The following is an 18,623-nucleotide window of genomic DNA, read 5'->3' as shown; positions in this document are numbered from 1 at the left end:
CCATCCTGATCAGAGCTGAAAGAATTGGGAATGTCCAAGCCTGCAGATGCAAGCCATTATGACCAAGGGACCGAAAAGGAAGAGGCTAAGAACTACAATAAATATAAAAGGAACAATTTTCAACTTAATGTCTGATTCCAACTTGGGAAAACGGCTACTTATAATTTCTAACTTGAATTAAATTTTTACTGTAAAGGTATCTGATCAACCTTCACATCCTCTTGCTTTATGTATCACATAAAATCAATTTCAATACAAGTCTATTGATTTATGACAAGTATAAGATGGAAGGATTGGTGTACATGTCCTGTCTCTCTCCTCAGTGATCCTCTTGGAGGATCCATTTTTCCCATAAGCTCCTCCCCAGGATAGAAGAATTCATAACCAGGTGTTGGCTAAGGTCCAGATGAGCTTGACTAGTAAGTTAAAACATGTGAAAAGCTAAGGAAGCAATAGAACTGCATAAAACACCAATGAGGCATTTTTACCTTCTTAGAGCCACAAAAAGAAAGTCCCATATTGACTAAACTTCCTCTATGGCAAAGTGGGACTGGCTAGAACCCAGAGCTCAGAACCTCAAGTATGGGCTTTTCTAGCTCAGTTTGTAACTTTATATGGTTGTGAAAGACCTGGGCTTGTGTTATTTGCATCTTCTCACGTTCAAGGGGCTGGGGAGAGAGCTGGATGATAGAGTGCTTGCTGAGCGTGTACAAGATCCTGGGTTTGATACCCAGCAGCACAAAAAACAGACACCAAATTTAAGGTTTTCAGTCAAGAGTGTCTCTGGCTATCAAGAGAAAACACTGACAGCAAGAAGGGAGACTGGCTTTCTTTTACTTCCACCAACCTCAGAGGCACTGCTTTCTGCCAAACTGCCTGTCCCTCAGGAAAGGATTCTTTTCTTCTGGTTTTGATCTGTTCCCTGGTGAAGTGGATCTTATTTTTCTGAGCACTTCTTTTCCTCCTCCCAAGGCATGGGCTGTTTGGACACAATCACCCTTCAACCTATAATCCTTCAACGAACAGATTTGTTTATCAGGGATGGTGGCAAGTCTGTTGAGACCCCGTCTGGAGCAGCTGAATCAGTAGGTCACTTCCTCTTAGAACGCACATCTGGACAAAGACATAGCTCTGTGCGAGTTTTCTATAGCCCTGCCTTCCCTGCAGTCGTTCATAAGAAGCATTCAATAAGCGAGCGTGTTCAATAGTGTCTCTGAAGGGAATTTCTCATTAAATGTAGCTTTGTGTAGAATCTAGAAGAGCTAGGTGACAATACATGGAATAGTCTAGAAGAAATTTTATCCCATCTATATTGCAACTGGCTTACACTATAAATTATAATGCCTTTTCTCAAAGTATTTCGTGGGATGCTAGACTTAAAAGGCACTCAATGAAAGATCGATTTTGTGATCAAGTAAGCTTGATAAATATCTCATACCAGAACCTCCTTTTAAGAGTCCCATGGACATTGACTTACTAAAGACACTTTTAGTTTCTCTGTAAAGAAAAAAAATATGTTTAACTTAAACCCAGAATTTCTTAATTTTTTTTTTTTTGGACCATGGACTCTTTGCCTTGCACCTATTCCTTATTATCCTGTGGATCTAGTGCCCCCTGAACTCATCTTAGAATTCTGTTTGGAAGCCAGATGTGGTGGCTCATGCCTGTAATCCTAGCTACTTGAGAGTGGAGATTGGGAGGATCATGGTTCAAGGCCAGCCCAGGCAAAAATTTAGCAACATCCCATCTCAATCAATAAAGCTGCATTTGGTGGTATACCCCTATTATCCCAGCTATGTGGGAGGCATAAATAGAAGGATTGAGGTCCAGGCTGGCCCTAACAAAAACATAAGACCCTATTTGAAAAATAACTAAAGCAAAAAAAGAGCTAGGGGCATGGCTGAAAGAGTAGAGCACTTGCTTAGCAAATGTGAGGCACTTAGTTCAAACTCCAGGACCACCATCAAAAAAAAAATTCTATTTGGAAAACTGAGTCATACCATGATCAGTCTTCTGTCTTTCCCCCACCCCACTCTCCTTAGTGATTTGATTCTAGACTTCCCTCTGAAGTCATCTACTGCATGATCCTGAAAAACTGTGATTCCCAAATCATTGTGCAAGCAAACAAGGCTAACAACTCCCCTCTGCTTCCTATGAAGACAGGTGAGCATTTTCCTCTTTCAGGAGAAAAGCCAGCCAAGGGCAGCTCCATGAGAGCTCAGAAACCTTGGGCATTGCCTGCAATAGGGCTTAAAGGGGGCTCTGGCCCTGGTGGAAGCAGGAGGCAAGCCACTGTTGATGAACACTGGCTCGTTGTGACTGCATATGATGGTCAGGTGATGTGTCATCTAGGTGTTACCGTGGAGGTATTTTATAGATGTGGTTAACATCTGCAATTGGTTAACTTTAAGAAAAGAAAGTCATCCTCAGTAATCATCCCCAATAGGCCTCACCCAACCAGTGGAGAGACCGCAGGAACAAAACTCCATTTTCTGAAGAAGAAATCTCACTGGTGGACAGCTACTTTGACTCCTCAAGTCTCTGGTCCCCTACTGGTTCTGGGCTTGTGGGAGAACCCTGTTGCCATACTGCTCAGTGTGGAATCCCCCATCAGTGACCCTGTCGGGCTGGACAGGAATTGTGCTAACCCACCTTGCAAACACAGTTAACACCCTCCCCTGAGGCAGGATAAAGGAATGTTAATGGAATCTGCAGGTCCCATAAGGGCCTGGGTGCAGAAAGCACCCATTTCTTGATGATATTTGAGTCTTTTCTACTCTTGCTGTCCTGTAGTGGGACTTGCGGGGAAGGGCAATGACTTGCTTGACATTGATGTATTTCCATACCTAGGCACAACCTGATCAGTTAATTTCTGGAAAGGAATGCTTGCCTTCAAATTTAATTAATTTTTACAGTTTAATAGTATCTCAGGGCATTTATTTTGCATTTAAGATGGAGAGCATAGATTTGTATATATTATGAAAACAGACTGAAGTTCTTATTTTGATAAGGAAATGTGAAAGCACAACCCATTCTCCACCACTGATAAGAAGCAGAGATGAACGTGTTTGTGCACTGACACGGATGTTTGCTTACAGTGCATAAGGGGGACTTTAATTTTCATAATATAAATTTAAAAAGTTACAATGTGTATTTTCAGCCATTCCATGTCTAGCAATCTATTCTGAGGACGTACATTAAAGTGTGAGGTTTTATTTTTACGTTTTTATTACTGTGCATTAATTGTACAAAGGGCTTTCACTATAATATTTCCATACACGCATGTAATGTTTTGATAACATTCATCCCCTCTATTATTCTTTATCATCCCCCTCCTCCTGAGAGTTCGTTGATCGTGAAAAATCAGAAAGTCACATAAATGTCAAATAGTAAGACAATGAACTGTGGTACATCCATACAACTGAATGTGGTGGAAGTAGCTGTCATACCTGGAGAAGTGTGCTAAGCCCTGTTCCACGAAAACTGCATACTTCCCATGACAACCCTACTAAGTAGACTCCATCGTCCTCCTCTTCCTAAGGCTCAGTAACAGGGAAAACTGCCCAAGGTCAAGTTAGTGAACGGTGGAGCCAGGACGAAGAGTTCCCACTCTGAGTCGATGCTATGCCACTCTCTCAAGTAAGGTGTGACTCTCCAAACCCCCTCCCCAGTGTGTCACATACTATGTAGTGATGTTCTAGAACCAGCTCATACTGGTTCCCAACAGTCAACTTAAAATTTCAAGAAAGCTATAGGTTGGCTGTTAAAAACAGCCATTATTAAAAATTAAGTTACATAAACTTGCAATAAGAGGTAGCAAGCACTCAAAAATCATCCATTTCTCTTTTTTAAACTATATTTTAGTACTTATATCCTTGGAGTTACACACATCTAGGTCTAGTGTAATGTAACTGCAAATAATATCTCAGCTTTTTTTTTTTTTTTGCAGTACTGGGATTTGAACTCAGGGCCTCACGCTTGCTAGGCAGATGCTCTACCACTTGAGGCACTCCACCAGCCCTTTTTGGTAATTTTTTTTTTTTTGGGCTTGGGTCTCCTGAACTATTTGCCTGGATCTGGCTTTGAATCACCATCCTCTTGATCTCTGCTTTCTGAGTATTTAGGATTACAGGTGTGAGCCACGGCACTCAGCTTCCTCCCAGCTTCTTATTCCGTGATGCCCGAGATGGAATCCACCACACAGGAGCATTTACACCATAGAAACTGACAGATGCTGCAACCCAGAGCCTTCCCTCCCTTTCCCTCTCCTCCCTCCCCAGCAGACAGCCAGTTCTTAAGCACTGGCTAGCATACCGTAATAGACGCATTTTTCAAGTACTGTTTTCTTCCCATAGACTATTGAAAACTTTTAAAGTCTATTTTGTCTTTCTCTTGGTGGAAAAGAGAAGCAGCACTCACTGAAATGTGTAAAATGCCTTTAGCATCAACCTGCTTTGTAAACTACCATTCATCTCTTTCCTCAGTACCCTTCTTCCTTGATAATCCAGCCTTCCATTGTAACTAAATCCTGGTTCCTTTCAACTCCCCTTTCTAGTGGGTCCTCTCCCCCACCCCCCTCAATTCCCCACATCTTTCAAGCATTTTTAAAGGTAAAAGGTGCAGTCTTCTGACGGTAATGGCTTAATAGGCCACAAAACACGCCTGGCTGGATTGGCTGGGCTGGGGTTAGCACCGATCATTCTAGTTGCTACTTGGCCAAACTCAGTTTCCCGTGTGTCAGAGAGTGAGCTATTCCTTAGTCCCTTTTGTTTATACACCAAAAGATTAGGTTTCCTTAAATTCCTCAGGAATCTCTGAAGATTAACTTTTAGATAGGAAACTTCATAGGCTGAGCAGGCTGAGAAAAGAAAAAAAAAAAAAAGAAAGAAATCATGCCACCCTCAAGCAGTTCCATCAAGGGATGAAATTTTCAATCACATCATGCCTCACACCCATTTCTTAGTGCAAAATAAATCACTCAAACAGAGTGCAAGCCAATTTTGACTTTAAAAATGCTGTGTCCTAAGGCTGTCTTCTTGAACTTCAAAAGCACACTTAGTAATTACTCTACCTATCAAAGGAAACCTAGCATTTCACCTCCAATCTTCTTCAGCTCAGGTTATCACTTTTAATTGTTAATAAACCACATTAATTTTAAACCGATTATTCTGTTTGGGAATTCGGTGTTTTTGAACAGAGCTCCCTGAATTATATATAAATAAACTTACTTATGTACAGGCTAGCATGAGGCTCTTACTACCTGTCGTTGGTTTTAATTTTAGTTATTTCTGTCATTTTGGAGACATACAGCCTTTCACGCCTCTCACTTTTCAAAGGATAGAAAAGGCCAGACATTTCATCTGAGTCTGTTCTCAACACTCATATCATTTGTGACTTGTTCATCTTCCTGAGACTTGGTGGGTTTCTGGTTTTGTTTGGTTTGGTTTTGGTCTTAAAGGAAGTAAAGGGATAAAAAATAATTTGCTAAACTCAGACCACATAACCAACCTGTATAATTCATTCAGATTTGTTCAAACCCTTCATTTTCTTAACAAGTGTTTTCCCTAACCTGGAGGTAAGTAGATAAGTACTTTTTGTTGTCAACCTCCCTGCCACTGTAGGCACTTATTATGTCTATTTGACAAAAGCAGTTGCTCGTAAACCATATTTTTCTAGCCTAGCCAATTTTCTCTCATAGTAACAAACAGAATGTTTTCTGTTATTGTTGGGTGAGGGGGCTGAACTGGGGTTTGTACTCAGGGCTTTGCAGTTGCTGGGCAGGTGCCCTACCACTTGAGCCATGCCTCCAGCTCTGGTTATTTTGGAGACAAGGTCTCATTTTTGGCCCAGGCAGGTCTGGACAAATGACCCTCCTATTTTAGGCTTCCTGCCTAACTGGGGTGACAGGTGAACACTACCATGTCTGTTTATTTCTCACCTTGAGATGGGGTCTTGTGAACTGTTTGCTCAGACAGGCCTTGGATCATCATTCATCAGCCTTCTGAGTAAGGAGGACTTACAGGCATGAGCCACCCTGCCTGACTCAGAATGTTCTTGAGTTGAGACAGAAACATCTCATGCTTGCTTCCACTGTGGCACAGAGCTCCAAGTTCAACAACTCAGTTCAACAAAAAGTTCTCAGCACATCCTTCTCTCTGCCATCCCTGTGTCTGTGTACTGACTCCTCCACGTGGAGGGCACTGCCTCTCCTCTACCAGGAGACCAATTCTGCAGTGCCCTCTCCAGCCTCCTGGGCACAACTGCCATGCCTCCCTCTGCATCCCACCCTGGAGTACCTATCACTACTGTCGTCCTCCATGGAGGATTTTCTGTGGTGTTGGGCATTGTTCTACATGTGCTAGGTGTCTTAACTCTGGTAATCCTCACCACAACTCTATTCAGTAAGTACATTTATTCCCACTTTACAGATAATGAAAACTGAGGCTCAGCGAGGTTGGCATCCAAGGTCCCTCACTGCAGAGTGACAGTAGGCTAACTCCAGGGTGTGTGTACAAACATTCTACCACACCTCTGTCTGTGTTAAACTGCTTAGTTGAGTTGAAACATGGCTGTCCATCCACTGGACCATGCACTCCCAAGAGGCCATCGCTAACCTATTCTTATGTTACTTAGAGAACCAGCCATAATGACTGGTAATGGTGGGATGAATGAATGAGTTACTCCTAGCATTTCTAGGTATGTGACTTGGAAGATGTCTCCACAAGAAGACTGGCTGGGATGGCCTCAGGGAAAGAGCCCACCAAGCTGGTGGGCCTACGCTGAACATGGCCTAAGCCTGGATCTTTCCATTCCTGGGCTATATAAAGTAGCCAACAGAACTGATCTCTGTCTCTAAGCAAATATACATCAAGTATCACTTCCCCTAGAAAATGATGGTAGATGAGAGGCCACCAATGATGCTTGATGTACTATAATTTGGTGACCAAGGTTGGCTAAGGTAGCAAGGCTGAGGCTGGTTTCGTGGCAAAGTGAGGAAACTTGGCATTGAATATCTTTTTAATTTTTTTTTTCGGGGGGTTGAACTCAGGCGCTTGCACTTGCTAGGCAGGCACTTTACCACTTAAGTCACTCTGCTGTCCTTCTTGTGTGGTTCTTTTTGAAATAGGGTCTTGCTTTATTCCTGGGTCTCCTAGACCATGATCCTCTGTCTGTGTCCCCTGTCTAGCTGGGATGACAGGTATACATCACTGCACCAAGCCATTGGTTGAGATGGGAGCTCACAAACATTTTGCCCAGGCTGGCCTTGAACCACTATCTTCCCCATCTCTGCCGCTGGAGTAGCTAGGATTGAAGGCTTCAGTCCTCATGCCCAGCTTCTTTTTAATTCTTCAAGTCCTCCACTAGCAAAATGATGATTAAATCCTATCTTTTCCCAGAAAATATTTAAATATTCAGCATATTGATTATACATTGGACTTGGGAATGAAATAAGGAAATGACAAAAACAGGAATATTGATGGAGCTGAGTATGAGACTAAACCAAAACCTACACAATTCTGCCATTCAGCATTGGCTATGGCTGAAGCAAAAGACTGAAATGTATTCAGGACTTTACTATGCACTTTCACAGAGATGGCCTTGTTGGGATTAACAAAGTGGCAGTTTCCTGTAGCTAGCATTTCTGTGTCCAGGTTTTGAAATTCAAGGAAACCGGGAAGCTTGATTGAGTTCACCTGCTAGTCGGTGTGCCCGGAACCAAGACGGAACTCGTAGGGGCGGGAGCCAGTCCTAGAGCCTGTTGCCTGAGAGGCTTCACAACTCAATCACACCTGAGCCATCTCTTCCAAATAGGAGGAAATAATCAAGCACGCTCTCTGGAAACATATATGTTTGTCCCCTTAAACTACAATTAAGTACAGTAAGTACTGCAGCTGTGTGAAATTCCAGTTGAATTCTCGAACTCCTGATTTGTGGAGTGTGGTGACCATCTGTCTACATTCCTGCTGAGGTAAGTCACACTTTCTCTTTATTCTCCCCATAGCTCAGTCCTGGATACCAGCTTTCAGAGTTTGGGGGTTAAGATTCGACTCTCCTTTTTCCACTCCCTTACCCTAAGTTCCTTGGGTGTCACTGAACCTTCTTAGAGAGGGTGACTGGGGGAAGCTGGGGTCCCTAAGCGGAGAGGGCAACTCTCTGCACAGGACATGAAGAAACACATGGACTAATGTCACACGTCCATAAACCTGATGCTGCCCACTCCATGTTAGGTTGGGACCAAAATCTAAATCAGAAGAGTTCAGACATAGGTATCTGAAATAAATGCAAAGAGCAAACAAAAGAGAATGCTGATGGCAAAGAAATAGTATTCACGCAGGTAACATCTGGGATAGTTTCTGCCGAGGAGAGACCTGGATCTCACTGCCCTCAGCAGACCCTCATCTCCCTTTTTTCCCCTCTATCCTCAGCGCCCCTCCTCTCACTCCACAGCCACCACCATCTGTGCCTCAGGACAGAGCAAGCCTGAGGAAGGGGACACTGCCTTCCCAGAGTGTGCCCCTGAGCCTCTGCCACTGTCATCAACATCTACAGAAAGCCCCACCGCGGGACTCCAGTCGACATGGGGGACAAACATAAAGCTATCCACTTAGACGTGGATTAGTGCTAGCCAGACACATGGAGGAACAGAAATGCCTGAGCCTCCTGCTGACTTATTGTGTGAAGGAGTGGTCCAGCTGATGCGCTAGCAATCTTCCCTGAACAATAAAACAATACAGTACTTTCTATTTGGAAACAGAATTACCACTAATGGGATTTTACCAGCGACACAAACACAAATGCAAAAACTGTCCCCACCTTTCCTGACCTGCCTAACTGGCTTGTTTCTGACTATGATAATGTAACAGCAGGCACACGTGTAGACACTTTTCTTTAGAAAATTAATCACAATTCTGGGAGGAGAAATAAAAACCTAACATCATTTTGAGACTGGAGTCCAGTATGTTATCACTCCCTTAGACCATTGATAATCAAAAGACTGGTTTCTTAATGCTTTTAGAGGATTAGAAAATAAAAGATACCTCAAAAAGGAAAACACATTTTAAGAACTAGTATAACTGTTTTCTTAGTCAAAAACTCTGACCAAACTACCACAAAATAGCAAACAACTCACTTATTGAAACAAGCTTTGGAGATAATGTTCTAGCTCCATTTTTATGAATGAAGGAAGACACTGAGACTCAAAGAAATTAAATGAATGTCCCATGGTCATGGTCCAAGTTAGTGTTAGGACAAGAAACTAAAAGAGCAAGAGGAGCCGCAGGAAACATAGCAAAATAAAGTATCTTAGAAGCTGGTGTAGTGGTATACCTGTAATCCCAGCTACTCAGGAGGTGGAGGCAGGAGAAACACAAGTTTGAGGACAGCCTGGGCAAAGGTAGTACATGACCCTAACTTAAAAACAGAAGGCACTAGAGGTATGGCTCAGGCAGTACAGTGCTTGCCTGTCAAGCTCAAGCCCTTCAGTTCAATTCCTAATACTGCAAAGAAAATAATAATGATGCTAAAAAAATAAAATAGCTTGAAGAATCCAAGAGTGTTGGGATTATGCAAATTAAACATACTCACCATTATTCCTGCTGACTGTCACTGTCGTCATTCCCAGGGCTCATACCTCTCCTATCCATTCTGAAGTAGGCACCATCATACAGTGGGGGACAATGTTGTCACAGATGATGAGATGACAAGTCAATTGAAGCCACTTCTTGTCATCAGTGGGCCCACCGTGCACTCTGAATGGACCTAGGTTAAGTTAAACAGGAAAGCAGTGGCTTCTTTATTTATCCTTATGTAATAAAGGATAAATAACTTAGGGTGCATATGTGTACACCCTAAAAAGACACCAAAAAAAATGCAGAGACACTTATTTTATTACAGCTTAAGTGGCAGAAGTATATGACCTTCAGTGTCTAGAGACACAGCTAAGCACCAGCAGCTCATGCCTGTAGTCCTAGCTACTTGGAAGGCTGAGACCTGGATGATGCTGCTCAAAGCCAGATCAGGCAAGAAGTTTGCAACACCCTATCTCCACCAGTACCTGGTCATGGTAGTATATGCCTGTCATCCCACATAGGCTGAGATAAGGAGGACCATGGTTCCAGGCCGGCCCGGACAAAAAGAGAGACCCTCATCTCCAAAATAATCATAGCACAAAGGTTTGAAGGATTGACTCAAGTGGTAGAGCACCTGCCTAGCAAGTGCAAAGCCCTGAGTTCAAATCCCAGTTATATATATAAATGGGAAAGAAAGAGAACACAATGAAAAATGAGTGGATGGCTAAAATACCTTCTTTAAGTTGCTTATAAAAATAAGGAGGAATTGAGGAGACGAGTTCTGTCATTGTTACTGAATTTTAAGTTTGTTTTTCTTTTTTTCCATCAATGTGATCACTTAAGAACTAGCTTCCTTTTCTCTACTTGTAGCTTGAAGTAACAGTTGGCTCTTGGTGACAGTCATCTGGAACCCAATATATTCCCCTGTGACTTATTTACAGACTCCCCCAACCCTTCTATGATGCCTAATAATAAGTAATTATAAGTTTTACTAAACTGATCACAACTGTAAACCATATCAAAGATAACTGCTAACCTGTGTATCTTTTCAGACAAGGGAAGTGTTCAGAGTGTTGACGTGCCATCCAGCATCCAAGCTCTGAGTAACTGAACACAGCCGGGAAAAGAAACCACTGCCACTTAAGACCCTACCCCATTCTCCAGCACATCTCTGGTGCAATTAAAGAACTTAGTACACAATTAAAATTCAGGTCAGCACACAGCAACAATGGGGCTCTTTGATGTGAGATGAGCTTTGGTCAACCTCATATACTCATTAAACAGGTTAATCAACTTAGCACAGGATACAAGACAGGAGTAACCCAAAATCTATTTAATTACCTTTACCCTGAGAGTTTTGCCAGAAAGATCTGTTTTGTGTTGGACAGAGCAGATGCTGTGTCTTTGTCGGCAAAAGGCCAAAGGTGTCATTTCTGGAACTGTGTGCTTCTTTCAGGTTATGAAATGCAGATATTATGGAAATGCTATTTTTATTCATTGTCAATTAAAATGTTGTAAAAATAGATGGTCTGGTACATGTCTTTCTTTTTTCTTCTTGTGCATTTCTTTCTTGATAAAGCACAGGTCACATTTGTAGACTCATGCTCTTGTGATGTTGGACGTACCTTGAGTCAAGAAGGCACTGAATGACACACTCAGCTCACACGAGTGGACTTGATCCAGGTCCTTACTCTACTTTGTGCACTTCACAGAAGGATTCAGTTAACACGAATCATTTGTGCTATTGCCCACGTGACAGGAGAAGGACCTGACTTTACTGCCAAATAGATGTAGATTTGAATCCACCTCCCTCTCTGCAGATACTGATTGTGAAGATAATAAAACCTTCCTTGGAGTGTGGTTGTGAGGACACAATAAAATAATACCTACAAAGTGCTTATTGTGGTGCTTGGAACACGACAGAACTTACTGGAAAGGACTTTTATCATTAAGAAAGTGCTTTCCTAAGACGTCAAGGAACCTACAGGATCATTGATTAGAGTACAATTTTCTTTCTCTCCCGAAAAACTATATTCTGTATTTCTTAATGCAAACCAGTGCTTTTGTAATGATGAAACTGAGCATGGAATACGTAATGTGAAATTAAAGAATAAAATTTCAAGTTAGACATGGTGGTTCATGCTGTAGTCCCAGCTACTAGGGAGGCCAATGAGGGGAGGACCACTTGAGACCACGAGTTCAAGACCAACTTGGGCAACAAAAGAAAAGAAAAAACTCCCACTAGACTTTTAAATAATGGAATCTGAGCAACCTCAAGAGAAATGCACCATGAAAAAATGCTACAGAAACTTACGTGCTCCTTTTTTGGTGTTTAGACACGATACGGGGGCCCTTTTGTGGGCAGTGGGAAGTGACAAGGATGCACTCATGGTAAAATACCACAAGTAGACCAAATAATGCTTGTATAGCCTTAGAAAAATACACTTGATTGTTGTTACTTGCAGTAACTATGTTCTATAAAGTTCCCGCACACACTGACTTAGTGCATACTGAGCCATTGCTCCTGAGGAAATACTAAGTTAGGTTCCTTCAAGCCTCTGGCCACAACATCTCCATCAGCTGATCAGCACACAGCCTTGCTCCGTGGGGTGCTTCTGTTGAAAGATGCCTTATTTAATATAGATTGTTGAGATGTCAGCACGAAATCATGGCCTGAACAAAGCTCATCTAAGGTGCTTCTCCACGGACTCATCACAGCTTCTCAGGCTTTGGTAGAACAGACAGAACTTCAGCACTGTGCCTGCAGACCATCGTAAATTGTAAAGTCACCCACAAAAAGGCACACAAAGGCCAAAAAATGTGGCACTATATTGAATGCAAAAGAACACTTAAAATCTGAGAACTGAAGCAAGAAGGCAGAGCTTAACTCTGCTCTGTCTTGGCTGGGAAATCTGTTGCTTTGGGCAACATGAAGTTTTCACTGTTTGTCACAGGTCTGTTAATGAGTAAAGGAGAGAGAAAGTATAGCAAATAGTGATTTGGGAGTTACAACTCAGTTTTAGCAAGGAGGAAAATTCACAAGTAGGAATCTATAAACAATGAAGGCCAATTGAAAATTGACATATTCTCCGTCAGTAATTCCAACACTTCAAGTTTTTTCTTCAGTATGTGAATGGAAATCTGGTTCTTTTGGGTAAGCACCAGGTGAAATAGATGACTCACATTTAGGGGCCACATTACATGAAAAACACTAGAACAAAACTAAACCTAAAGGAAAATTCTGGAGCATCTCTAAATGATGAGATTCTAGAGAGGTCAGTGTGACCTGAGACCAACTAATGGATCAGTAGATCTGGTTCTCCCATGTCCATTTATTATGGGATAGTAAGTAAAAAAATAACAAGAAAAAAATGATAACTAGTAATCACGTGCTATTCATTATATAATAGGCACAGTTCAAAGTTTAATTTTTTAATTAAATATATACTAGAGTTATTATTTTTACAAATAGTATTAAATGGTCCAAGTTGTTTTCCTCTGTTTCCCCCCACCTTTGGAAAAATTTGGTTTTGGAGCCCCAGAAAGGAAGATTTCCAGATGGTCAGAAGCAGCAGAGTGAAAATGAGAAGTCACTAGATTTCTACAGGTGCTCTATCATTGCAACACTCACACAGCAGAAGCCCTGGGATATGCAAATGGCAGCCACACCCGGGATCAGCAGGGTCAGCCAGGAGAATATTGTTCAGAGAGTTGGGTAATTCTCAGGGTGACAGGATGATAGGCCCAGCTGGGAGCCTGAGAGTCATCTAATTGAACCCCCTTTTCAGTGGGGTTCAATTAGAGGCTCAAGAGGTTGCATGGCAGAGCTACTTAAGAACATGTATATGAACTGCTCAGTTAAAAAATAGCCTGTCCTCTCAAGAGATGTCGAAGGTAATTTGATGCAACCCACCACCAAATTTAAAAAGGGAAACAAAGATAGTCCCTACTATAACTAAAATATATTTTAAAAGCCCTTCATTTTTAAAAATGTGGCCAGTTCTGTCCAGGGTCCCAAGACCATAGAGGGCCCCATCTTTTCTATGGCCCCATCCCTGACCACACTGGCTCACAGAATGCTCTGTCCTACCCTGCACAGTGCCTTTACCCAATCTCTTTCCACCCTGCACAGTTGATAGCAGCTAATGGGGGCTCTCCAGCCTCTCTTCCTACATTTCCTCCCCACTGCACTCCAGGCATATTCAGCCATCATTTCTACCTTCGTCTTCCCTAGAGACTGACCACTAGGGATGAGCTCCTTGGCTAACTGGGAATCCCCCAGTACCATCATTCAGATCAAATTTCCTCTTCTTCCAAATTTTTTCTCACTGTGTCATTTATTGAAAGCAAGACCAGCTTCTCTCAGGCACATCACCTAGGGTCTACATACCCTACATACAAAAATGTGCTCAATTTAATTTCTCTTAAAATGAAAAAAAAAGAAAATAATAATAAGGAAGATATAATAATGAATCCAGTCTAGATTATATTCATCTTTGAACAGATGCAGTTATAGAATATAGTTTTAAATATTTTTACGGAGCAAGAGCAAAAGTGCCAAAGGCAAGCAAAAATCATGTGATTCAACCTGTTTCTCAGTAAATTGATGTCTATATATGGCCACTTCAACTTCCTACTCCTACAAACTCCTTAAAAATGAAAATGGCTTTTCTTTACTTATTTTATATATTCACTTTCTAGAGCACTATCTTCTTATAACAAACTTTTTTTCTTTTTTCCTTTTTTGAAGGTACTGGGGATTGAACTCAGAAAACTACACTTGCGAGGCAGGCACTCTACCACTTGAACCTGACCGCCAATCCCTTTTGCTGTAGTTATTTTTCAGATAGGATCTCACATTCATGCCCAGGCATACCTGGGCCATGATCCTCCCATTTATTTCTTCCACAGAGCTGGGATTAAAAGCACATACCACCAAGCCCAGATTTTTATTGGTTGAGATGGAAACTCAAGAACTTTTTGCTTCTGCTGGCTTTGAACCTTGATCCTTCTGATCTCTGCCTCCCAAACGGCTAAGATTACAGATGTGAGCCACACTCCCAGCTAAAAACTTATTTTAACTGACTGACCAAGTATACCATAGTCCCTATACCCAGAAAGGTCAGGGGTTGCATTTTCCTTTCTCCATTCTAGGGTCAGACTCACAGAGGATAGACTTGGTGGGCCCCTCAGGGTTGCCTAACCAACATGAAGGCAGAGGAGATCAGATCACAATCAAACAGCATTCACACATGTTTTTGGAGAACAGTGAGAGGAGGTAGTGGGTTTTGGTCTTTCATTTATTCATTCATTCATGTAGTGGAATCTTGACTCCTTCCTCTTGCTACTTATGTAGTCTGGGAAGTAATTTAGCTCATGTGCCTCAGTTTCCTAAATTAGAAACTGAGAAATACTTACCAACGTTCCGGGAATGCAACTCAGTGGTAGAGTGCATGCTGAGCACATATAAGGAGCTGGATTTGATCCCCAATAACACAAAATAATAATAATAACAGACACTTCAGACAGGCAACTGAACAATCAAGGCTTGGAACCATGCATGTTGAGCACTTAAGAAATAGCTGTCACGATCATCATTACTTAAAATATTTGAGTGCCAAATGTTTATTGAATTGGCATGTTGACTAAATGAATAAACAACTCATCAAACATTCAAAGACCTTAAGTCTGAGCTCTGTTTCCCCATAGCACTCCTCAATTAAGCAGACCGGCTGCTTAGATAGGTCTCACCTGGCCATAAAAATCACTGGCATTCTTATTTTCAGGTCTTTGGTGGAATGCAGCACTTGGTACCATGCTGAGTGTCTACTGATTTTGTCAGCAACCCCACACCTGGTGTAACAAGAGTAGCATCTCCATTGGTCAGGGCTACCTCTTTAAAGCTTCCCTTTGTTTTTTTTTTAATTTTTTTTCTTTTTTATTATTTTTATTATTTTAAATTTTTTGAATAATATTTTAGTTTTTTCCTTTTTTGTTATTTTACTATTGTTGTACTGGGGATACTTTGTGACATTTACAAAAGTTCTTACAATATTTCATAGTTGAATTCATCACCTCCATCATTCTCCTTTAATCTCTCTCCCATTGTTGGAATAGTTTCAACAGGTCTCACTTTTCCATGTTCATATATGAGTACATAGTATTTCCACTATATTCACCCTCCTACACCATTTCCTTATTTTCTCCCCTGTCCCACTGCTACCAACTCCAGACAGGACTTGTTTTAACTTCCTGTTCTGTTTTTGAAAAAAAAAAGACATTTTTGTTTAAGATAGTTCTACAGGGACTTTCATTGTGACATATTCATGTACATATATACTACAACCCGAATTGGTTCATGCCCTCTATTTTTCTCCTCTCTACCTTGGTCCCCTTCTTATGGTGATTGCAACAGGTTTTAAAAATTCTATATTCATTCTTGTATAGAAAGTACATCAACCATATACACCTTCGTGACTCCTTTCTTTTACCCTCCCGCTCCCGTTAGTGACCTACCCTTAGTGTAACCTGTTTTTTGTAATATTCAAAAGCTTCTCTTTAAAGTATAAACTCTCCCCCTCTCTCCCTCCAGCTCCACACTACAGACTCAGCCTTAGATCTCAATCCTCAATCACCAAGTTCTCTGTATCTTGCAGACCACCTCTGCCTCCACCTTGGGATTCCCTCTGCCTACAGCAGTTGTCTTTTCTCTTCACTTGATTAATTCCCACACCTCTGCTGGGAAGTATGTCTGACCCCTAGGCCAGATTAGGTTCCCTGCTTCGGCTTCCCACAGCACCCAGCATTCCCCACCCCCCATAGCACCCAGCATTCCCCACCCACCCACAGTCTACTGTAATAATCTGCCTTGTGTCTGAGTTTCCCCATAGACTCTAGGCATTGTGGGTCACCATTATGTCTGTTTCCGTGAATGACTACATACCCCCACACCTACCTTGATGGTTGCCTCATAGTATTTCTCAAAACATACCTGTTGACTGAAAGAATGAATTAATAAACCAAAGAATAAAGTCCCAAGGAGACCGCCACAGTTTGGATGTTGAATATCCCCCAAAGGTCCATTGTATGTTAAAGACTTGATCACAGAGTGGTGCTGTTGTGGAACACTTGGGCAGGGGGCCTCGTGGGAGATCCTTAGGTCATTGGAGGCATGACCTTGAAGGGAATTATGGGACTCCAGCCTTTTCCTCTTTCTTTTTTCCTCCTGACTGATGAGGTCAGTGATTTTGCTCTGACATGTGCTCCCAACACAATGTGCTACCTCACATCAGGCCACAACAATGGGTCCAAACTATCATAGACTGGAGCCTCCAAAACTGTAAGCCAAAATAAACCTTCTTTATTTTCACATTGACTATTTCAAAGACTTACTATAGTGACAGAGAGCTGATGAACCCAATGACAAAATCAAAAGTGAGTCTAAACACCAAGAATTGTCTGCACCCATGAAATCAACATAGATTTGGGGCCAGAGAGTAGGGGACCACCCTGTGCCTTGGTTGATTGTCTACAAGTCAGGCTTCTTGAAAAACCCCACTTGACAGGCTTGCTGTGAGTGTTAAGGGAATTTATGTAAATAAGCACTGAGAACAGCACCCAGCCTAGGTTGGTACTGTATGTGCTGTTGCTACTCACTTTTGGGACTTTTCATGGGTAGTGTATCTCATACCACACAGTGACCAGGGGAATAGCATACTCTGTCGAGCATATGCTAGAAGGGACATTTGTAGGCTCTTACCATCCTAGAGGGGATAGAATGGGAAGGGCTGAGGCTCTACAGCACAATACGGAGTTGTTAGCTATTGGAAATGCATATTGTCAGCCCATCTGGAAAGCTGGGCCAAATGAGTATTCCATCGTTATCCTCCCAAGTCCCCAAGAATAGCACATCAAAGAGCATGTTTGCATCCCTACAACAGATAACAGCTCTGCCATAAGCTTCAGGGTCCACACACGCTCCAGATAGAATGAATTAATAATTCCACATATTTATAAAATATAAATTAACCAGAGAAATATCTAACTCCAAGTAAAATTCTTGCTTTTAAAAACTGAGCAGAGGAAGGCACTTTGATAAATGAAAGTAGTCTAGTAACTTTTCATTATGTGGCCTTGCCAATCTGGCATTTATCACATGGAAAGAGTCACTCCTCTGTGACAGGTAGGCGCTCATACTATCTATAGAAGCATCAGGCTATGCTGTGGAGGACAGGGCAGACAACCGACTGCTTAATTACATTTGCTTAGTTGGCTATTTTTTTTTTTTAACAAAAGAAAAGCAAGTAATAGGATCAGTAAGAATTCTAGAGTCTCTAGCACCTTTATAGAAGCACAGTAAATTACTCATGAAAACCATGAAGCACTTACCTCCGTGTTGTGTATAATATGCCATGTCTGTGTGGGAACCAGTTTGCTTTGATGGTAAACAGCTATTCTTTCTGAAACCTTGCCTTATCTTGCTTTGCTATGCTGAGAGGTTCCCTTAATAGCAGAACTGGTTTTCCTGGAAGAAGAAAAAGAAAGCCCTGCAAGAAGTGTATGTATTAGATTTCTTTTTTCCATAATACTGTAATGACAATTTTCATATTCATAGATATAAAGAACCAATATGCTAGGTGTGTAGAGAAGTGGTCAAAATGTAAAACAGTATCTTATATCAAATACATCACAACAAAGAGAAAAAATCACCCTCAATATCCTCACAGCCCTGGCACAGAATCACATGGGTATCCACAAGAATGTGGTAAGCATGTAGATTATTTATTACTGGGCTTGGGATGGTTTTGTTGCTGAATTAGGCTTGAGGGAGGCTGTGTGTTCTTTGTGAGACGTTTCCAAACATTACGAAGGACACCATCATTAGGAGAGAAAGTTTGAAACTTAAGGCTTTGTTATTCCCACTCAGAATTTTCCACTCAGAACCTGAAATAACACTACAGTTTATTAATCCTATGTACAGTATAGGATTTCATAACCATGACAGGAAAAAAAAAAGCTTTAAAAAGAAGAAGTCATTAGCATCACTCCCAGCTA

General features: G+C 41.6%; 1 pseudogene; it reads right to left on the bottom strand.

The window, feature by feature from the left end:
- The window catches only part of LOC141410793 (small ribosomal subunit protein eS1 pseudogene), an 89,868-nt pseudogene extending 74,482 nt beyond the window's left edge, over positions 1-15,386 (bottom strand).
- Positions 15,387-18,623: the final 3,237 nt, after the last annotated feature.

The sequence above is a fragment of the Castor canadensis genome, chromosome 9, assembly GCF_047511655.1.
Source record: "Castor canadensis chromosome 9, mCasCan1.hap1v2, whole genome shotgun sequence".
NCBI classification, from domain to species: Eukaryota; Metazoa; Chordata; class Mammalia; order Rodentia; family Castoridae; genus Castor; species Castor canadensis.
Note: the sequence above shows the minus strand (reverse complement) of the source record. Positions and strands in the feature narration are given on the sequence as shown.